Source organism: Vombatus ursinus, unplaced genomic scaffold (genome assembly GCF_900497805.2).
Source record: "Vombatus ursinus unplaced genomic scaffold, bare-nosed wombat genome assembly UNPS02014797.1, whole genome shotgun sequence".
Taxonomy (NCBI): Eukaryota; Metazoa; Chordata; class Mammalia; order Diprotodontia; family Vombatidae; genus Vombatus; species Vombatus ursinus.
The window spans coordinates 3796468-3820121 of record NW_020954575.1 but is presented as its reverse complement, the minus strand read 5'-3'; the positions used below and the strand labels follow the sequence as shown (position 1 = coordinate 3820121).

Here is a 23654-nt window from a genome sequence, read left to right as displayed (position 1 = left end):
TTGCAAAACTCTTAGTTTTTCCTCTACTCAAATCCCTTTTGAGTTCTTCCAAGGCCTGGGACTGATTCATATTCTTCTTGGAGGCTTTGGATGTAGGAGCTTTGGCTTTGTTGTCTTCTTCTGGTTGTATGTTTTGATCTTCTTTGTCACCAAAGTAAGATAATGTAGTCTGATTCTTTTTGCGATGCTTACTCATGATCCCGGCCAATTACTTGAGTTTTAAACTCTTTGTTAAGGTAAAAGTCTGCTTCCAATGTGGAGAATGTATTGTCCCAAGCTTCGGGGGTTTGTACAGCTGTTTTCAGAGATACTTCTAGGGACCTGAAAATTTTCAGTTCTTCCAAGGTGCTATGATAAGGGGCGAGGTGTTTTTTCTCCGCTGCCACAACAGGCTTCACCATATCAGCACTCCTCCTCACCCCAGGACCGCCCCTCAGAACTGCGACCCAGATCCAAGCACGAGCAAAGCAAGAGATTCCTGCCTCAGCACTGGCAAAGAGAACCCTGCAATCCCCCTCTGATCAGCCACTTGATTCCCCCTCTGTGGGCCAGAAGCTCAGGAAACAGTCGTGGCCCTGGGGGCAGCTGAGACCTAGCTCCTTCTCTCACCGCAGTCACAGACTTTTCACACTGACCTTCTGTTCGTGGGTTGAGAAATCTGGAAACCGCCACAGCTGCTTGCGATTCAGTCCTCTGAGGCCTGCTCCAGGGTCTCTGTGGCCTGCGTGCCCACACCAAATTATGCTCCTCTCCCCACCTGGCGCAATATACCTTTCTGATCAACCATCCAGGCTGTCTTTGGATGGAAATTTGTTTCACTCTTTTTGTGGGTTCTGCTGCTTTAGAATTTGTTTAGAGCCATTTTTTATAGGTATTTGGAAGGGTTTGGGGGGGGAACTCAGGCAAGTCACTGCTTTCCCTCTGCTATCTTGGCTCCGCCCCCTAGGCTTTTTTTAAAATGGTTTTATCTCCCCAACTGATTAATAGTCAAAGGATATGAACAGACAGTTTTCAGATGAAGAAATTAAAGCTATCTATAATCATATGAAAAAAATGCTCTAAATCACTATTGATTAGAAAAATGCAAATCAAAACAACTCTGAGGTATCACATCACACATGTCAGATTGGCCAACATGACAAAACAGGAAAATGATAAATGTTGGAAAAGATGCGGGAAAATTGGAACACTAATGCATTGTTGGTAGAGTTGTGAACTAATCCAACCATTTTGGAGAGCAATTTGGAACTATGCCCAAAAGGCTATAAAAATGTGCATACCCTTTGATCCAGCAATAGCACTTCTAGGGCTGTATCCCAAAGAGATCATAAAAATGGGAAAATGACCCACATGTACAAAAATATTTATAGCAACTCTTTCTTTGGTGGCAAAGAATTGAAAATTGAGGGGATGCCCATCAATTAGGGAATGGCTGAACAAGTTTTGGTATATGAATGTAATGGAATACTATTGTACTGTAAGAAATTATGAACGATGGGGCAGCTAGGTGGAGCAGTGGATAGAGCTCCAGCCTTGGAGTCAGGAGGACCTGAGTTCAAATCCAGCCTCAGACCCTTGACACTAGTTGTGTGACTCTGAGCAAGTCACTTAACCCCGATTGCCTCACCAAAAAAAGAAAAAAAAAGAAATGATGAGCAAGCAGACTTCAAAAAAACCTGGAAAGACTTGTATAGACTGATGCTGAGTGAAATGAGCAGAACCAGGAGAACAATGTACACAGTAACAAGGACTTAAGACATCTCCAAAAGTCTTATTTTTTTTGTTTTGTTTTGTTTTGTTTTGGTGCTCACCATGTCCAGCACCTACCCAGTTCTCTCTTGAGTAAAGGCTTCATGATATAAAAGTTTCTGTGCAATCTGCAAGTCTTTGAACTCTCATTCCTTTTTCTTGAACCATATTTTCACATATCCTTCTTCCCCTAAATCACCTTTTCATAGAAACATTACAAATGGTGGTTGGATTCCCCATCTTGTCTTCAAAACTTACACTATAGCTAATGATTAGGAGTACTATTTCAGCTACATTATGGATAGAGAAAAATTCAATAAATATTAGTATAATAGGGGCACATCCATGTAACCACATATGATTATACACCTTACTGACCAACTATAAGTCCATTGTGCATTACTGGTCAGGGAAGAACAATGTAAACAGTGATACTGATGTGGTTTAGGGGTACAAGGATCCCCAAAACTATCAAGGTACAGGGTGGAGTCATCTGGACTCAAGCAGTCTTCCAGTCAAATGGCAAAAAGTTTATTGTAACACTAATACAGTGGGCAGAGCTCCTTAGGGAACTTGCAACTTAATGGGGTGGTGCTAAAGCTTACATAAAAAAAGTTCAGTGAGTGGTGTGCCAAATGTGCTAATTAGTTGGTGTGGGGCAGGATCAAGGAGTGGTCAGCTCCTAAAGGAACATACAGTTTCTGTACCTTGGGCCCCCTCAAGGGGGGAGGGACTTCTAAGGGGTGTGTTTTTGTTCTGTAACAAGATAACCTCCGGAGTTGACATCTATAGCTTGACCTCTGGATTGTGGAAGTTAACTGTGGGAATCAGTACATGATAGTTCTGCTGGTACAAGATAGTCCTGTTCATACAAGGGAAATTCTACAGAGGTCAGCTTGTTCTTGCAACAGGGAGAGATAGTTTGACTCACTGGGGCCCACTCATTAGTCATTGCCAGAGATAGGGTCTTTGGGCTGGGAGAGATATGGTCCTACGGGATCCAAACACAAGCACCCCATCAATGCCCTCTCCCATAGGCCTCCTGTGTCAAAAACCTTGCTGATTCCCACAAAAGGGGTGACTGTGATCTGTGACATCTAGAGAACGGGGCTGATCACACAAGTAAGGAAAACCGAAGGCAGGAGCTTCTTCCATAAAGTGCGGGAAACAAATGCTGTAATCCTGAATCAGCCTCCACTGCCCCCAATTGCCCATGGACAATTGGTGACCATAGCTGCAGAATGAGTACCTAGGTAAGGAGTTTTGCAGGACAAGAGAAAGGGGCATGACCTTTGGGACTCACAATTATCTCTCTAGGGTGTGCCTTGCTATTATTAAGAGATTAACAGAAGCAGATGCTCAGTACCTTTCAGCCTGTAATTACTTCTACAAAAAATACAAGGCAGCTGGGTGGTGTAGTAGGTTAAGTGCTGGACTTGGAGTCAGGATGACCTGAGTTCAAATCCTGCCTCATACACTTACTAGCTATGTGACCCTGGGTAAGCCACTCTTACAGTCTCAGTTTCTTCATCCATAAAATGAAGACAATAATAGTACCTTCCTCCCCAGGCTGTTGTAGAATTGTTGTAGAGTGCTGGACCTAGAGTTAGGAAGGTGAATTAAAATCCAGCCTCAGACACTTAATAGCTATGCGACCCTGAGCAAGTCACTTGACCTCTCTAAGCTTCAATTTCTGCATATGTAAAAAAGGGGACAATTATATTTTTGTTTGTTTGTTTTAGGCAATTGGGGTCAAGTGACTTGCCCAGGGTCACACAGCTAGTAAGTACCAAGTGTTTGGTCTGAGGCCAGATTTGAACTCAGATCCTCCTGACTTCAGGGCCAGTGCTCTATCCACTGCGCCACCTAGCTGCCCCAGATGGGGACAATTATAGAACCTACCTCACAGGGTTGTTGTGAGGATCAAATGAGATAATAATTGGGAAGCACGTTGCAAACCTTAAAATGTTATATAATAATAATAATGATAGCTACACAGTGCCTGGAAAATAACAGGTACTTAATAAATATTTATAGATTGATTACATAGTGCTAAGCACCTGGTGTGTATGTGTATAGACATAGACATATACATATACATATATATATAATGTGTGTACATATACATATAATATTCTAGATACTATTGTTGTTGTTGTAAGAATCAAATGAGATAATATATGTAAAATGTTTTCCAAATACCAAAGTGCTATATAAATACTAGCTATTATTATTGTTACAAGAAGACAGTTGGTATGAGCAAAGGCCTATCGATCCATGGCCATGAAAATCTCCACGATGATTGTGGACACCGGGGCCAAGAGAAAACTCTGCAGCTGGTCCGGATCAGGTCCTACTGGCCCAAGATGGCAGCAGATGTGTGGAGGAAATGTGAGACGTGTGCTCCATGTATTCAAAAGAAAGTATTACTGACTCAAGCTGTTTGTCTGGAGAACATAAGCATCAGAGAAGCTTTTCAATCTGGTGTATATACGTTTCTGGTCTCTGGAAGGAGACTGAAAGAACATATGCGGTATGGTAGCGATGACAGACGATTTCACCCAGTACGCACAGGCTTATCCAGCCAGGAACCAGAAGGTTTCTACGTTAGCCAAGGTGTCTTGGGAAAAGTATTCCTCTGTGTATGGTTTCTCTGCCAGGATACATTCTGATCAAGCCTGAGATTTTTCGAGAGCAAGCTCTTCAAAGAGGTGCCAGGCTTGGCAAGAATCAATAGCTACACCGGCAGCTCCTTGAGGAGAGCCACCACTAGGGCATTTAATCACACACCACTGAGCGTTCTGGGGGAACTGAGGCCTGAGCAGAAGGCTCAGTGGGATTGGTCTGTGGCTCTTCTAGTACATGCATGCAACGCCACCAAGAATGATGCCACAGGTTTTACCTACCTGTTGATGTTTGGAGGATAGCCATAGGGGCCATTTGATCTGTTTTGGGGTCCTGGAACGTGAAAAAGATATGGAGACACAACCCATGAGTGGAGAAGGAGGTCTGTGGCCTAGCTATGGCCTTAGCTCAGAAGAGCAAGGGGAGAAGCAAGCAAGTGTGTATATGATGATCAAGTTCTAGGCTCCAGTCAGAGGATGATACCCTACTAAGAAAATTCTTGTTGCTGTTCAATTGTTTCAGTCACGTCCGATTCTTTGTGACCCCATTGTCTCGGCAGACATACTGGAGTAATTTGTCATTCCTTCTCTAGCTCGTTTTACATATGAGGAAACTGAGGTAAACAGGGTTAAGTGACTTGCCCAGGGTCACACAGCTAGGATGGGTCTGAGGCCAAATCTGATCTTAGGAAGATAAATCTTCTTAATTCCCAGCCTAAGAAACTATTCTGAAACTAAGAAATCATAATGTCCAGGGAAAGCATGCTACAGAAGCTCCTTGTTATCTGAGGAGAATTGGCACTTGAAAAAGACCACTTAAAAGTGAATCCACTTAAAATGAGGTCCAATGTTGCATTGCAAACAGTGAAATAAAGAGATTTTATTGGAACTTTATCTTGAAAAATGGAGCTAAAATTAGAAAAATAAGTTTATTTAATCTTTTATTTAGAAAAATAAATTTATTTTATCTTCTCTTTGACAACATTTAGATTGTCATTGAAATCACGCACTAATTCTTCATGCTAACAATAGCAACAACAAAAATCAAGTGTTTATTGGGTTTTGGAGGTCATGGTTTTCCTGACAATGCATGCCATCTTTCACTTCACATTTCACTTTCATAGAATAATCATAGAAGGTCATTGCTGCGAAAATATTCTAGAGCTTTATCAATTTTCCTACGGGCTCCTCTTACTCCTTTGATATTCAAATCATTCTCTTTTGAAGTCCTGACAGAGAACTTGGTATGTGATGGGTGGAGATGGCTAGTGACAGACTCCAGTATTCAGTGAGGGATGCTTGAGTGAGGGCTAATTTTACAAGTGGGCAGTTCACAAGGGAATATTTTCATGTTATGACATCTTTTGCTTTCTTATGCAAAGCAGCCTTCCCACTCTGCCCTAAAGCCCGCTTTCTTCAGTGGTGAGTTCTTAACCCAGACCATCATTTCATGAGGCTCCCAGGCTACGCTCACTTCACTCTTGGCTCCATCCCTCACTCTTGGGACTTCCCCACCTCCTTACCAGAAGCTTTGCAGCCCTGCTCCCATGTGAGTACCCTCCCCCTGCTTTCCACCTCCCCTCTATATGTTTTCTTTCCCCATTAGAATGCAAAATCCTTGAAGGCAGGAAACCTAGGCCAAGAGAGGTTGAGTGATTTTCCCGGAGTCACACAGCCAGTAAATAACTGAAGCAGATTCACGCTGATGTGTTCCAGTTTAGTGCTCTATCCACTATGCCACAGTACCCTGAGAATCAGGGGCAAGGACTTTCATTAGGCGATCTGTCCCTCCCTATGATATATGAAAACAAGCTATGAGACCAACTTGCTTTCTCTCACCCCCTCTCTTCCTTCCCCCCTTCCTCTATCTCTCTTTGTCTCACTCACTCTGTCTCTCTCCCTCTGTCTCCCTCTGTGTCTGTCTCCGTCTCTGTCTCTCTCTCCCTTTTTCTGTCTCTGTCTGTCTGTCTCCCTCTGTCCGTCTCTCTTACACACACACACACACACACACACACACACACACACACACACACACACACACACACACACTCTTTGAGACTCTGGTTTCACTTTATTGCTTGTAACTTCTTCCAGAAAGCAGCAAGCTGGTGGTTGTTGGTGGTGCATATTTCTTCCTTTCTTTCCCCTTTCCCCCACTTCCACCCCAAGGACACCCAAGGAGCCGTTGAGGAAACTTGTGACTTGAACGCTGTCTTCTGAGGGTAAGTTCATGGACAACATTTTCGATCCCCAGTCTTTTGTGTAGAGGAGGGGGGATTTTGAATCCCCTGGGCAGTGAGATCTGGGAATCTAACTTTCAAGTCGGAAAAGGAACATTTCCTAGGTAATGCCAGCTCTCTCTCTCTGTCTTTGTCTCTGTCTTTGTCTCTGTCTCTGTCTCTGTCTCTCCACCCCCCCTTCCTCCCTTCCTCCCTCCCTTTCTCTCTCCTTCTTCCTCTCCCTCTCTTTCTGCCTTGTAAAAAACCCCAAATTTGAGAGTCTCCAAGTTTGGAAGCTCCAGTGTCAGACTTTCCAGAGAAAGAAAGTAATTTCCTGATGCAGCATGTTCAAAAGAAGAACGTCATCTACATATATCTTACATAGCATCCTATTTGGAGAGTAAAGCCAGTGAGTTACCAGGATAGTGATGGTCTGATGAGAAGGGGATTCCTGGTTCTAAATCTTTCAAAATATAAAGTTTAAATCTCAAGGTAGTATTTTAAGTCTTGGAGGGACTATGTATATCCTTATGGGAGAGAGAGAGAGCCCGTGGGAATGCTAGGGTGGATCCCTATTGGCCACTCCAAGTTCAATTCCCTTCCAGTAGGAGCTGATTGGAGTGCTCTATGTGTTTCTTGGTTCCTGTGAATTGTTTGATTTTTTTTGTTTTGGAGGGTAAAATAACAACTTCTGTATCCTATTCGCATTTGTTACCTTGAGTGCTTTTCTAGGAGGTTAGGGGAGATGGGGAGACACCTTTTACCCACATTCAAGGAAACTTAGAAACAAACTATATCCTAAATATATTTAAGGGTTTTCCTGGAGCAACTCCAGGAAGAAGAAGAAGAAGAAGAAGAAGAAGAAGAAGAAGAAGAAGAAGAAGAAGAAGAAGGTGGTCTTTTTTTCCTTCTAAAATATTCTAGGAAACAATAGAACTTAAATGCTGGTTATTTTGCATTAAAATATTCTCCATTTTCATGTTGGTAACTAAGTGGCACAGTAGATACAGAATTGAGCCTGGAGTCAAGAAGACCTGAGTTCAAATCTAACTTCAAACACTTCCTTTGTGACTGTGGGCAAGTCACTTAACTGCTGTTTGCCTCAGTTCCCTCAAATTAGATAATGTTTATAAAGCACTCAGCATAGTGCCTGGCTCACAGGAATATATATATATATATATATATATATATATATATTTATAATACATATATAATATGTATGTGTAAATACATATACGTATGTATGCATATATAAATATATATGTATGTGTGTATATGCCTATTCCCTTCTCTTTCCTTCCTTTTCAAGGGTACCATTAGTAATTCAAGTTCACAATCTCAATCATCTTTGACTATTGGGCAGCTAAGTGGCACAGTGGATAGTGGCCTGGCGTTAGACAGACCTGAGTTCAAATGTGGTCAAACCTGTGATCCTGGGAAAGTCATTTAACCTCTGTTTGCCTCAGTTTCTTCATATGTAAAAGGGGGATAATAATAGCACCTACCTCTCGGAGTTGTTGTGAGGCTCAAATAAGATATTTGTAAAGTGCTTGGCATAGTGCCTGGCACATAATAGGCACTATATAAATATTAGCTATTATTATCTGACCTGTCAAAGAGTTGAATACCTCTTCAGTCTAAATTACAGCTGGAGGATTAGAGGTCATCTAGCTCAACCTCCTTATTTTACATATAGAAAAATAGCTTAAGAAGGCTTTGTGAGTTGCCTAAATTCACACAGCATATATCATCTATTGTTGTTCAGTCCTTTCAACGACCCCCATTTGGGGTTTTCTTGGCAAGGATGCTGGAGTGGTTTGCCATTTCCTTCTCCAGCTCATTTTACAGATGAGGAAACTGAGGCAAACAGGGTTAAGTGACTTGTCCACAGTCACACAGCTAGTAAATGTCTGAGCTTGGTTTTGAACTCAGGCAGATGAGTCTTCCTGATTCCAAGTCCAGGGCTCTACCCACCATACCACCCAGCTCCCGTCATCACGATCAATTATCTCAGACTCATAGTTTTTGTTGCAGATATTTAATACATAGCATCCAAATTAGAATTGTATGTACTAGACATAATACTTACTATGTAAGATTTGCATCCGGTCAACCCAATACATAGATCACATGCAAACATGTAGTACATGGCATTATCACAAGTAAAATACATCTTACATATATTTCTCTATCAGGGGATATCATCTAGCTACGTATGGCCTAGGACCCCCCAAAGATTCTGGGTTCGAACAGACTGGATCCAGTCCTAAGAAGCTGTGTCCTAGAGGGTCAATTTTACATATCGTACTAGCTACTTTGCATTTATTCTCTTTCAATTTTTGCTGTATATATTTTTATATGTACTTCTTGTCTCCTCCATTAGAAAGGAAACTTATTGCCAGCAGGGGTTGTTTCATTCTTTGTGCTCATATCCCTAGCGTCTAGCACAGCACTTAATTTTGCACCCAGGGTACCAGATACTTATAGCATGGTCTATATTTTACCCATCAAATGCAGATAATCAAACAGTTCATAGGAAACAATAAACAGATACAGAACATAAATATTTATTGATTGATATATTGATTTTTAAGTGCCTTGGTCTCTGGAGATAGCTACCACATAAATGTAAAATGATACTTTAAATTCCTCATGGGAATACTGTAATTTTTATAAAAGATAAACTTACATATGACCTTGGGCAAGTCACTTGATTTCCCTGGTCTTCATTTCCTCATCCATAAAATGAAAATGTTTGACTGGATTGCCTCTGAGATTCTTTCTCGTCCTAGATCTCTGCTCCTTCGATCCTACTATTTTATGATGGGCAAAATTTTAATGGGAATGACAATAAAACCACATCCTAATGTAATTCTTTATTCTTTGGATTGGTTAAAGTGGGTTAAATCCTGCCACATGAAACATAAAGTCTCAAGTACACACATGGACCTGTGATCTTATCCATTTGGATGCTTCCCCAACTCCCAGCCCCAGCCCCAGCAATGCAGATGGCAACCCATCCATGCCACGACTTGGAAGAAAACCTTAGTGTAATATTACTAGTGTAATCCCTCGTTGGTAAGGGGGCTGATGGGAAGTGTAGTTTTTCCTCAGCTGAAAGGAGGGACTGAAGGATCATGGGAGGCAGAAGTTGCAAGAGGTCAAACCTATGAACTTTTCAGCCCTCGAAAAGGGTGTGTGGATGTGTGTCAGCACCAATCACCAACTGATTGCAAGGGAAGTGAGCTGCTATCTTGACCTGAATATACGTATAATCACAGGGTAGCTGGAACCTCGTGTGGTTCACTGACCCACTTAAGGAGTGACCTGCCTGGACAGAATTTGCAGCTTCACTGGGACTGGCTGAATTGATCCCTTTCCCACTTCCTCCCCCTCCTCTGCCTCACTGCTGTCTGGTGAACTGGCATCACTTCCTCTTAAATCTTACTTATTTGCTGTCTGCACTTTTATAATGGGCTTTGTCTCCAGATAAAAGCTAAGCTGATTTTTGTAGCATTCTGAGCTAGTGTTTGCTATAAATGAATAGACTGCACTGTGGAGAAGGACAAAGGGGAATCTCTCTGGACAAACAGCCATAGACTTAACTTCAAGGGTATATTGAAGCTTTCAATCTTGATGGACACACAAAGAGGGGCTGCATTAGCCTATAAGGCAGTTGAGGCAATGGAACACTGGATTTGGAGTTAGGTAGATCTGGGTTCGCATACCTCTCGTTTGATAACGTGAGAACATAGGCAAATCACTTAACCTCTCTGAGATATATGGAACTCTTTGCTTGCTTCATTGGCAGGAGCTCCCACATCAGAAATTTGACACAGCTATCATATAAGGCAGGCATCATTCCTGACTCTCCAATGAAATTCCACCGTCATATTAACTTTGGACTCAGGTCCACACAGGGATTCCTTGGGGCAGGAAGGGAGGGACAACCAGCCAGATGCACTTTTTGCCCTTTGGCATAAATGTTTCCACAAAGACAAAATCTAGTTTAAATGAACGAGAGTGCAGCCTTGTTCAACAGAACTAAGAAGAGAAATAGTCAGAGGGAGAAATTTTGTTACAGGGGAAAAGATGTAATCAAAGGGAAGCAGATGTCACACCCTTCCTCAGGGAGTTACCTGGAATGAGGGGAAAAGAGAAAGGAAATGTCATGTGTCACAGAAGGAAAGAAGAGATGAAAAGGGGAAAGAAAGAGAAAGATTGCTGGAGTGGTCCAGGGTTCAAGCTAGATTTGATATCATAGTGGCAACCCGGGACGTAAAAGGTGGAGCAAGGTTAGTAAGAAGCAGGTTTTAGGGGCATCTGGTGGTAGGGAGTGGAGAGAAGACAAGGTTAATTTGATGGGGGGGGGTGTTGAGGGCAAAGTGAGGTGCTAAGGACCCCCTGAGCTTCAGGAGTAGAAAGGTGAGAATTCTCTTCTCCCTGTTGGCTGCAAGGAGAGAAGCCCAAAGGCACTGTAATAAGGACTAGGACAGGAGACTCCTGGGACCTAGACAGACAGCAAGCTGCAGCCTCTGTGGGGACTGTGGCCTGGGGACAGAGAGCTGCAGGTGGCTTTGGAGGGGGTGCAGGGGTGGGGGTGGGGGGTGAAATGTCTAGGATAGAGAGACTTGTTGGCAGACTGCCAGTCCCAGTCCTTTCCATGTTGCCTTGGTGACAGTGGAAGGAAGCAGGGCAGTGGTTGGGGTGTGGATATACTGATAGGGAACAGTATATGAACACCACCAGTAAGATCTTCAGTCTTTTTTTAGCACCAGCTGTTAGCCATGCTTTCTTCTCAGCCTTAAGCCCCTAACATCCTGAGTCTTTGCCCTGTTCTGCCTTTCCCACCCCTACATCAGTGTGGAACCCACTACAGTGTGGGATCCGGGATATTTGACCTGGGTTCAACTCTGGCCTCTATTAGTGGATTGAGATGACAAAAATATTACCTAATTTATATATATATATATATATATATATATATATATATATATATATAATTGATGTTACTTTTAAACATCTTTGTCTTTACCCGAGAACCCTCCCTAGTAATAGGGAAGAAAAACAAATCAATTTGTTGGCCATGTCTGACAACATATGTTTCATTCCACATCCATAGTCCACTATCTTCATGCATCAGCTTTAAATATTCTGAAATCATAACTGGTCAGAGTTCTGTAGACTTTTAATGTTGCTTTTCTGTTTTCCTTACTTCATCTCATTCCTTTACATGTGATTCTTCTTGCTCCTTTCTCACACTCTGCTAATTATTCAAAACATTTCATTTTATTCTAACCCCATTGTCTAACTACATTGCCAGCCTAGTTTCAGTGTGGACTGTATGTCTACATGTGTGTAAATTATGTGGCATGTCCACTTGCAGTCACATGCTTTTGGCTATCTTTCTAACTATCCTATAGTACACTGTGACTTCTCAGCAGAGGTATATGATAAATGTTTAACAATAGGCTCTCTGAGGAAAAGAATGTAGACAAGGCACACTTTTAAGTTTGTTTAACCTTCATTATTAACTTTTTTGCCCTCATGTTCTTAAGTCTAGACAAGCAACAAAACAATAAATCAAGCACTGATCTGTAGCATTTATTGATATCTAATGCTCACACTGAAAATTTAACAACAAGCTCTCCAGCATACCTCTGTTTCCTAAGCAAAGAAAGATATTGTCCTATGAGCAAAAAAAGTTTGAGAATCATTTCTTTGAAGGAAAAAAAATGTATATCCATGCATGTATATATGCGTATATATATATTAGTATGTGCGCTTGGGTTCTACAAAAGCCATATTATGAGGCATATATTTAAAACATTATGGCATTATATTCATACTCCTTGGGTAACAATGAGCACTAGATTTGAAGTCATAGGGTCTGAATTTGACTCTAGTGTCTAGTAACCTGTGTGACCTTGGAAAAATTATCTCCCCTCTCTGGGTCTCAGTTTTCCCATATGTAGAGTGAATGGATTAGACTAGTTAATCTAGATTTATGATCAAATGATCTCTAATTTCCCTTCCAGATCTAAATCCAATTTTCCTGTTATTTTCAACTTGGCCTGGTCCATGGAGGTGGGTGGGGAGAGGAAAAGCTGAGGGATTTTATCCTTCTGAGCAGACTGGGTGGGGTCAGAGGAAGAACTCAAAGCATTCTAATTCCCTCCCTTACATTGTGAGCTCTTTGAAGGCAAGGACTGTCTTCTGCCTCTTTTTGTATCCCCAGCACTTAGCACAGTGCTGCCCCCCCCCCCCACACACAGTCAGAACTTAGCAAATGCTTATTGATTGATTGACTGGTAATCAGCAAGGGTGGTGGGCTGGCAGATCAGTCCAGAGGAGAACAATCAGCTGAGGAATTTCACAGAGGACAAGAGACTCAGAGTCAGCATTCTACCTACAGCAGAGGAATGGTCCACATTTCCAGGGAAAGTGAAGTGAGAAACATCAGGGGAACAAGTCTATAGTCCAGAGGCATTGTGATGTAGTCGAAAGAGGAGCTGAACTTGGAGTCAGAACAGACCTGGGGTTCAAGAATCCTTGTCCTAAAACCTTTTATTATATAGGATGGTTCTCTGGGAGGGGAAAGAATACAGGGAGAAATTTAGGGCAGGGAAAAATATAAGATAGTAACAAAAAAAATTTTTTAAAAGAATCCCTTTTCTGATGCTTACTAGTTGTCTCACTCAGGTTCAGTTTAATCATCTGTAAAATGTCAGGGCAGCTAGGTGGTGTAGTGCCCAGAGCACCAGGCCTGGAGTCAGGAGGACCTGAGTTCAAATCTGGCCTCAGATCAAACACTTGACACTTACTAGCTGTGTGACTCTGGGCAAGTCACTTAACCCCAATTGCCTAAATAAATAAAACTAAAACTCTAAATCTTTAAAAAAAAAAAGGGGGGGGGGGGGGCACAGTGAATAGAGCACCGGCCCTGGAGTCTGGAGGACCTGAGTTGAAATCTGGCCTCAGATCAAACACTTGACACTTACTAGCTGTGTGACTCTGGGCAAGTCACTTAATCCCAATTGCCTTAAAAAAAATAAGAAAATTCCAAGTGGGGTCACAAAGAGTCAGACAAGACTGAAAAAGACTGAACAACAACAAAAATGTGAACAATAATACCTGTGATATTGACCTAAGAAGGTTATTGGAAGGCAATGTGGTACAGTGGAAAAGAATATGGAAGCTGGAGGGAGACAGAGGATCTGAGTTCATATTTCACCTCTGACACTTACCACAGTTATTCCTTCCACATTGTGACTTTCCTTGTCATGGTTTCAATATATCATGGGTTAGCATAAGAAATTAAAAGGGAATTTGGGGGGAATTTTGTGAAAGCTGCAGACAAAATGATAAGGCCAGCAGAAGACACAGAAAAAGTTTAGAAACTCAGAAATGCATAAAATATATGTATAGTATTGTACAATATCAACATATTTTATCTTTTAATACTATAATAATTCATACTTCTTCTCTAGTACGAAGGGAGAGCCATGGATTTTCCAGATTGCAGGGGCACCGGGCCCCTCAACCCTGAGATGTGGGAGTGATAACTATACAATAATGGACCTTCCGATGACACTTCACCTTTCTGATCCTCGGTTTCTTAAGCTGTAAAATGAGTGTGGAGGGGGTGGGGTGGGGGGAACTCGACTAGATGTTTAAGGACTCTTCCAGTGGAAAGAATGCTAGCCCAAGAATCAGGGGACCTGCATTCACATCCCAGCTTTGACACTTACTACCTATGCGACCTTGGGCTAGTCCTTCCATCCCCCTGGGTCCCATTCTCTTCATCCATCAACCCTAGGGGGTTAGACTAGGACCTTCAAAGTCCCTTCTAGCTCTCGATGGGTGAATAAAAGTCTATGGAAAAAAAAATCTTTGATCCTATGAAAGTGCTCTGTCATTCTCAGAAAGTACTAAGAAAACAAGGTAAGCTATTACGACTGAATCTAACTTGAAATTTGATTGACTCAACACTTGGTCATCAGACACCAAGGATTTGACCTGGAGAAGGTGTGGTGGCCGTATCCCTACCCCAGGCACTCTTGTGGTGGTAATAACCGACAATTATCCAACTAATTACACATTGAGCGTAGAGGGTATAGCCAAGGCAAGGGTATGCCTGGGCAATTCAAGCAGGTTCAAAGAAGAAGTCTTTGTTTAAGAATTTGCCCCTTCTTAAGAGGTGCAAACATCCTCAGGTTAACTTTGTTTCCACTCTGCCCCCCACCCACCATCCTGTACCTTAGGATATGTGTGTGTATTGTTGTTTCTAAGGTAGATTATATCGCTCTGAGAAGGGTTTTTGGAAAGAATAGCTTCTAACGAGGGAACATTGTATTAGTTTATTTTATGTGTTTAAAAGTATGATTTTGCCAGACTACCTGAGTGGCCCAGGGCACACAAAAGGTTAAGAAACCCTGGACCAGATGAACTATGAGCCTCCTTGTAGCTCTATATTTAAGATTCCCTGATTTCTCTAGTAACCAAAGCTGGGTTGCTGGTGTTTGTGTATGAGTGGTGTTTGGGAGCCTCTCATTCCTATAAAGAGGGTGGTAAAGCGGTGCCTGGGTGATAGGCACTAGATTTTCCTGATGAGAACAAATTGCTTCACTCAATTAGGGTTGTTATCTGAGGAAATAGGGCACTTCAGGAGGATCTAATGTTAAGACATTTACCTCTGGAGAGGAAGGGGAGATCAGCTGATCAGACACTGTCCGGGTAAACTCCCTGGAGAAATGGAATGGGAAGAAGAATAACATGTTTCCCCTACCAATCCTCCACTGGCCTTCAATATTCTTAGGGTTCTACCTTCCCTCCAAGCATCATGGGGTCATAGTCAGAGAAAGACCATGAGACATGAAACATGAGGGCTGTGGTCTCTGGACCACCACAGTGAAGAGGTATGCCCCTTCAAGAAGCATTTCCCACTCCTACCTATGTTGGGATCTGGAGCAAAACCTTGGCTGACTTCCCTAGCTAGGACTTTGTTTTTGGGGATCAAGCTATTATAACATCTGAGCTGAACCCTTGAACATTGGACTTATCAAAGAGGGGCAGACGGAGTTACTGAAATTGAATGGAGAGAGAATTGAGAGCAGAGAAATAAGAGTAGACTTTGGTCTCTAGGTCAAGAGGTTGTGGTGAAGCTAACACAGTCACCCAAAGACTACCCACCCAACCTCTATCCCCAGAGATGTCAGTGGCCAGATGGCAAGAGTTCCCGATCTTAAGTTCTTGGACCCAGACATGGAGTCAGTGGGGGAAACTCTAAACCTTAGAGATGGCAGCCATGGAGTTGGAAATCTCCAGAAAAGAAAGAACCACATTATTCCAGATGTGGGAGCAACTTCCTTATCCTAGAGTGAGGAGGGGAGAATTTTGGACAGAGTCAAGTTCTTGTACCCTTTTTTCTGGAGAAAAGACATCAACCTACATGGCTTCCACTGCTATTATGAAGGACTTGTGAGTGAAGGATTGCTTTCTAACTGATTCCACATGCTTTCCCCTTAAAGGGGGTCAACTACGAGTCTGGGGCATAGGAAGGAAAGACGATTATGAGTCTTCTATGTTGTTTTGCTATTCTTTCTGCTAGGGTGAAATAAAGGCTGTTCTGTGTCTGGAATAGCATTAGCTGAGAGCTTGAAGATGAGAAGACATAAGTTACATATATTCTGAGATTACCAGGGGAAACTCTAGGCAAAGGCAAAATTAGCCAAAAAATTTATTTTAGGGAAGCTCTTCAAGATGAGATCCAGTCCATGAAAACCCCAAATTGAACTATAGGTTATTTATATGGGTAGAGTGAAGGAAGCTCCACAAAACACAGAATTTGATATAATGAATACATGACCAATAGGTTTACAACCAAAACAAACACTGGTCTCTAATGCATTGAAGTGTGCCTGCTCACTCTTCTGCTCACAAGCAATCCTTAATGGGAAGGAGCAGTATTCCTTGCTGTGTTTTCCTTGGGTCAGGGTTCAAAGGGTCACTACTTTATATCCAAAATTGCTTCCTAAAGGTTTTCTAGGTGAAAGACTTCTTAGATGAAAGAGGAAAATTCAGAATACAGTCAAAAAAAGTTTGTGTTTGCCTGAGGCAAGCAGGGTTTATGGGTCCTATGAGTCATTACTTTTGAATATAGTCATTCCTTTGGATGATTTGAGTTAGTGGATTTTTTAAAATCATTTTTAGAAAAACTACCACTCATATTCTTATAAATTTGAGTCAGTTCCTTATATATCTTGGAAATGAGACTTTTATCAGAGATACTTGCTAAACTTTTTCCCGAGTTAATTGTTTACCTTCTAATCTTAGCCATGGTGAATTTATTTATGCAAAACCTTTCAAGTTTTATGTAATCAAAATAGTCCATTCCCAACTGATAAATGGATATGAATAGGCAGTTCTCAAGGAAAGAAATGCCAGTTATTTATAACCATATATGTATATTAAAAAAAATTTTTTTTTTTTTTTTGCTTTTTGGATAGGCAATCGGGGTTAAGTGACTTGCCTAGGGTCACACAGATAGTAAGTGTTATGTGTCTGAGACCAGATTTGAACTCAGGTCTTCCTGACTCCAAAGTTGGAGCTCTATTCACTGCACCATCTAGCTGCTCCCATATGTATATATATCACTAATAATTAGAGAAAGGCAACTTGAGGATCAAATAGAAAATCCTGTTTGGCTTTTAAAGTCCTTAAAGCATAATCCTTTCCTACCTTTCTAGTTTTCTTACACCTTATTCTCTTCCACTTACTCTTCAATCCAGCGATGCTGGCCTCTTTGCTGTTCCTTGAACACGACACTCTTATTGTGCCTGACTCTGGACATTTTGACTGGCCATCCCTCGTGCTGGGAACTCTCTCTCTTCATTTCAGTCTCCTGGGTTCCTGGCTTTTTTCTAGTCCCAGCTTAAAATCCCGCCTTCTACAAGAAGCCTTTCCTGATCCATCTTAATGGTAGTGACTTTCCTTTATTGATTATCTCTAATTTATCTTTGTTTGTACATAGCTGTTTGTATGTTGTCTCTCCTTGAGAGTAAGTGGCTCTTTTGTCTTTTCTTTGTATCCCTGGAGCTTAGCACAGTATAGTAAGTATTTAATAAGTGTTTTTTTGATCTAGCAGAGGTGGGGAACCTGCAGCCTGGAGGCCACATGTGGCCCTCTAGGTCTTCAGGTACAGCCTTTTGACTGAGTCCAAGTTTTACAGAACAAATCCTTTTATTAAGGGGATTTGTGCTGTGAAGCTTGGATTCAGTGAAAGGGCTGCACTTGAGGACCTAGAGGGGTCACAGGTTCCCCACCCTTGGACCAGGGTGACTCTGAGGGTCTCCCTTACACCCATCAGATTAGCAAAGCTGACTAAAAAAGAAAATGAAACTATTGGAAGGACTTTGGGAAAACAGACTCACTGTTGGCAAAGCCATGATTGGTCCAACCATTCTGGAGAGCAATTTCAGAATCAATATACAAAATGTTTTTAAATTCCATTTGACCCAGCTACTCCACTTTAGGTCCATATGCTCAAAGAGATAAAAAGAAAGAGGAAAATGTCCTATATGTACAAAAATATTTATAGCAGCTCTTTTTGTGGGGACAAAAAAACTGGGTGCGCATCAATTGAGAATTGGTTGAACAAGTTGTAGTAATTAAATACAATGGAATACAATTGTGCTGCAAGAAATGAGGAGAAAGGTGATTTCATAGAGACATGGAAAGATATATATGGATGGATACAGAGTGAAAAAAAGTATAACCAGATGGACAATTTATCCTATAATGTCAATATTATAAAAATGAACTTAGAAAGGTTTAAGAACTTCGATCAACTAAATAATCCACCATGATGTGAGAGGATTGATGATGAAGAATGTTTCCCACTTCCTGACAGAGAGGTGGTTGACTCAATATGTAGGATAAGAAACCCATTTTTGGACATGACCACCTATAATGGCTCCAATCTCTTTCTCCCTTCCTGGTAGGAATCAAAGTCTTTCTTGGAGAAGGAAGGAATCTCCTCAGCAGAGGAGATTCTAGAGATAATTATTCATGAGTCCCTGAGAGCCACGTCCAGACAGACTCATACAGATATACATAAACCACATGAGCACACAAACACACCCTACATATATGTGTGTATGCATGTATATACTTACCTGCTGATTCCCTGATAGCTCCTTGAGGGCAAGAATTATTTTCCTTTTTGTACCTAGTGCATAGTAGGTGTGTAATAAATATTTATTTATTTATTGATTGATCATTATGCTAGGCTGCCTCTAGGTCACCTGGAGGTCTGTGTCCTATAGGGAGATTAAAATGAAGAGAATAGAAGCCTTCCTTGTTGAATATTTTATAAACTAAGCTTTGGGCTCAGCTTATTCTAGGTAAAAGAAAGAGCATAGTAGACACAGACTGTTAAGTGTTAAGGGTTTAATAGAAAAATGAAGAAATAATATTAAATTGGCCTACTAATTTTTCATTTATTAGCATGAAAATCCACCACAATTTAATCTATGTGCCCACTCCATAAAAGTATAATATGAAAATATCTTTCAATTATGATTTTACTTTCTTGATAATTGTTACTTCCCTCTCTTTTTCTCAGTATATACATATATACACACATAGTTTAAGTTTGGGGTTTGGGAGCCTTTCCAAAAATTCAGAAAACTGTACAAAGAATAGTAAAAACATTTGCATAAAATTGATAGAAAAGAACAATTAGTACTTGATTAATATGCAAATTTAGTCCAGTACAAATACATCTATATCTGAGGTTCAATAACCAAATCTGTCTTGCTGTGCTAGAAACCCAGATGCTTTTATTTACTTTGGAATTGAGGGATTTGGCTAATGATGTTATTGACAGGAAAACATGAATGTATTATGCGATCATGTCCTTAATTTAGCCGAGATCCACAAAAAAACTCTGAAACATCTTGGATAGCAATTTTATTTATGAGAAAATATTAAGTACAAAATAGAGCTAGTGCTTCTAGAGTGTTATCCTGTTAAACAAATTTCCCCCTAAATAGTCATTGTCCTACCCTTTCTGGGAAAAATACAATATAAATTATGTGAATAACATGCTGCCTTTTAGAAAGCTCTATTACTGACTGTTCATTGCTGGTGGTATTGCAGATTTGTAGAATCTTTCTGGAGAGCAATCTGGCAGTAAGTAATATGTTACAAAAAATTAACATCCTCTGGTCCAATAATTCTACTGTTAGGAATATATACCAAAAGGACTATTTTAAAAAGAAACAAAGCTATATGTTCAAATAGTTCCAAAGCAGCATTATTTGTAATTACAGAAAAACTGAAATCAATCTAAATGTAAAAAAAGGGGGGGAGGGAAATAGTAAAATAAATTATGATACATTTACATGATAAATGTTTTATTTAATCTGGCTCAATGCAGATCAGAGACTTATCTGTAATTTCTAGTTTCAAAGATTTGCATGTTATACTGAGAGGTAAACCACCTTGCCCATGGCCAAATAGCTAGCATGTTTTGAACTAAAGGCTTTCTGACTTCAAGGCTAGCCCTCTGTCCATTGTTCTACTTCATGATGTCTCCCACTCAATGAGATGTTATCATGCAGTTAATAACGACGCTGAAGGAAACATAGCGCTGTATCTAGAGTCAGAGAACCTGGGTTCAAATCCCAGCTATACAGCCTACTAGCTATGGGACCTCAGATAAGTTATTTAGGGATTTGAATGAGATTGCTTCTAAGGTCCCTTCTGGCTCATAGGGTCTATGATTCTGTAAGTACAGAGAACTCTGAAAAAAGCTTTATGAAATAATGCAAAGAGAAAAAAAGCAGATCAGAGGACACACAGACTACAAACCATATAAGGAGAAAAGTAATTGAGAATGAGGAGATGAGAATCCCAATGGGAATGTAAAAGGGAAGAAACTAAAAAATTGTTATGATTCTTCAAGCATTGAAAATAATTGATTTAAATGTAAATAATTAGTAAATTTAGTTGGTTGTATTGATGTTCCATGTTGTGTGTAATGAAACGTATAAGAATAATGATAATAACAACAAAAATAATTTGCATGAGTGACACGTTTAGTTGGAGAATCTACATAAGCTTGGGAATTAAAAGGCCCAGACCTTGCAATGATGTCCATCACTGTCTTCTATTAATTATGTAGAAAGCTTTTCTGAGATTCCATTCAAAGACCTAAGAGGCCCATACACCAGAAGAGCCTGCTTAGTCCCCTCCCCCGCCAAAACCCATGACCTTACATTAAGTGCTTGGCCAAGTCAATTGGAGAACATAATTTTTTTTTAAAGGTTTGAGTCCTTTAGCAATATTGCTTACTCAGGAACCACTTCTGACTGGAGCCTGTGTCTATTTTTACTGATTCTGTAAAATTATTAAGTCATTTTCACAGGAAAGCAAGGCCTTTTTTCTGAGAAAAGCAGCTCCCACAGAAAATTTGTAGTTTCTGATTTCCTTCATCCAACGATTTCCTTTCTGGTAGCAATAGGGAAGTGCAGAGGATTCCCCTAGACATGGTAAGTACTACCATAGATCTTGATTATCTGGACAGGTTTTAGGGTTTCATCTGAGTAGTGCTGAGAAGTATTTTATAGTTCGGCATCCCTCAAAAGTGCCTACTTTCATAAAACTCCCAGCCGGAGGAAATAATGCTTTCTTTGAATTTTTGAGAAATGTTGTTTTTACTTTGAAAAAAAATAAAAATATAGTCTCTTTGGATGAGATGCTAGATTGCGATTTGTACAGCTGTGTAATTGTAGCAACCACAGAACAAGTTAATAGATTATTCTGCTCCCAGAACTGCTGTCTGATTCCTGAGACTCCTTGGCACATCTGTCTGGGAGATAAATTCTAACCAGCAGTTAGTTTCTAAATCTTCAAAATGCTGTCCTAAGCAAAGAGCCTTTAGAGTGGTTAAAGAAAGGGGAAAAAATGGATCAGCTCCATAGAAAGCACAGTATCCTAGCACACTGCACAATGCAGGCATGAGCATGATCAGAGTCATAACTAAGGCAGGGTGACTGGGGCATTGTCCAGGGTTCTAAAATTTAGAGGACACTGAGAGATCTTGTAGTTCTTTAGCACCTAGAAGCAACTGAAGTTAGCACCTAATCAACAAGAATAATTAGTTAAAATAGTATACTAGCAGATGGTAAATTTCTTCCCCTTATTAGCTAGCCCAGGGGTGGGGAACCTGTGGCCTTCTAGGTTCTGGGGTTCAACCTTTTGAATCCAAGTTTTATAGAATAAATCCTTTTTTTTTTTTTGGCTAGGCAATGGGGTTAAGTGACTTGTCCAGGGTCACACAGCTAGCGAGTATTTTAACAAATCCTTCTATTAAGGAGATTTGTTCTGTGAAGTTTGAATTCAGTCAAAAGACCACACTTGAGGGCCTAGAGGGTCTTGAGGCTGCAGGTTCCCCACCCCTGAGCTGGCCATACCCTAAGGCTCCTCCCTGCCTAGTTGTAGGTTTCCCAGTAATGGATGTGTAGTGTTCATGGGTCTCAGTCTCTCTCTGACAGGTTGCATTTTAGAGTTTCCACCCCGCCCCCCATTCCCCAAACTGAATTTGTCTTTAAAAAGACTGATTTAAGAATACATTTCGTACCACTTGCTCTGGCCACAGAAATTGTCAGTTATAGCTCTGGAGATGACTATAAACACAGGAATAGGTACATGTTGAGTTGGGTAAAGTCTAATATTTAAGAATTAATCTGCCATAGGCAATAAAGGTGAGCCCTTTGGCCAAGTTGAATTACTCGTTCAGTTTGTTTAACACTTTGGGGTGTTAGTTATTGATCAACTAACATTTATTAAGGACTTGCTATGAGACAGGCACTATGCTAGGTGCTGGAGATGATACAAAGATGGAAATAATCCCAACTCTCCAGGGGCTTACATCCTAACAGAAGATGTAACAAGTTCAAAAATAAGTCTAGCATAAAAGGCTTGCTGCAACACCTTGATGTTGGGGCTGACCAGGGTTCCGGGCGGCACTCTTCCTGCTTGGTAATCAGCCATGTGGTCGTGTATGGGATTTGTTGCTTTGGCACTTCTAATTGTAGATACAATACACAGTTGTACAAATGACATTCAGGCATCTTATCCGAAGAACCTATTGTTGTGATTCAGTTCTTCAGAAGTATCTGGCTCTTTGTGACTCTGTGGACCATAGCACACCAATGCTGTCTATGGGGTTATCTTGGCAAGGATAATAGAGTGGTTTGTCATTTCCTCCTCTAGTAGATTAAGGCAAACAGAGGTTAAGTGACTTGCCCAGGGTCACACAGTGTCTGAGACCAGATTTGAACTCAGGTCTTTCTGACTCCAGGCCCAGTGCTCTATCCACTGAGCCACCTACCTGCCTCCATAAAAAGAAACCATATTTTTCCTTTTTTCCAAGTAAAGTCTTAATAGAGGATTAGGCTCCATAGTGCTTCATTCTACCCATACCTCAGATTCTGCAGAAACAAATCTACCTTCGGCTCTAGTCTAGTCTAGTCTAGTCTAGTCTAGGTTTCCTTCTTCTTAAAAAGAAAAGGGGGAGAAGTAAAGGAAAAGGCCTATATACAACAAGAATCTGTCATAGAGCAGATCTTTTTATTCCTGCGCAGAAACCATGATGGCTAAAGTGAGTGCAGCGCAGATTAGAGACAAATAGAATATAATTCAGTAACCTAACTTATTTCTACTGGTACAGTCAGCTGAGAGGCCAGTACTAAAGCTTTATTGGAACACACATTTTGCAAGGTGGCTAATTAGCCATTTCACATTTGTCTTCTCCAAAACACAGTTCGATCAAATGCCAGGCATGATTCAAGCATGATCTTCTGTTCCTTTGGCACATCTCTCTCTGATGCCTGCTCTTCCACCCGTGCCAGCTAACTCCTGCTGCTGCCATGACCCCCTGGTGGACACTGCAGCCACTCGCCTCCCAGGACCTCATGACCTCCCAAAATGCACTAGGTTGCTTGGATTCATCATCATCATCATCATCATCATCATCATCATCATCATCATCATC

The 23654-nt window shown here is 41.0% G+C and overlaps 1 long non-coding RNA gene across 1 annotated transcript; it reads left to right on the top strand.

Moving 5' to 3' along the window:
* The first annotated feature begins 5795 nt into the window (after positions 1 to 5795).
* On the top strand, positions 5796 to 23635 carry LOC114049081. Its single transcript, XR_003569836.1, has 3 exons — positions 5796 to 5922; positions 6468 to 6595; positions 23424 to 23635. It is a non-coding gene; the product is annotated as an uncharacterized LOC114049081 (long non-coding RNA).
* The last annotated feature ends 19 nt before the right edge of the window (positions 23636 to 23654 follow it).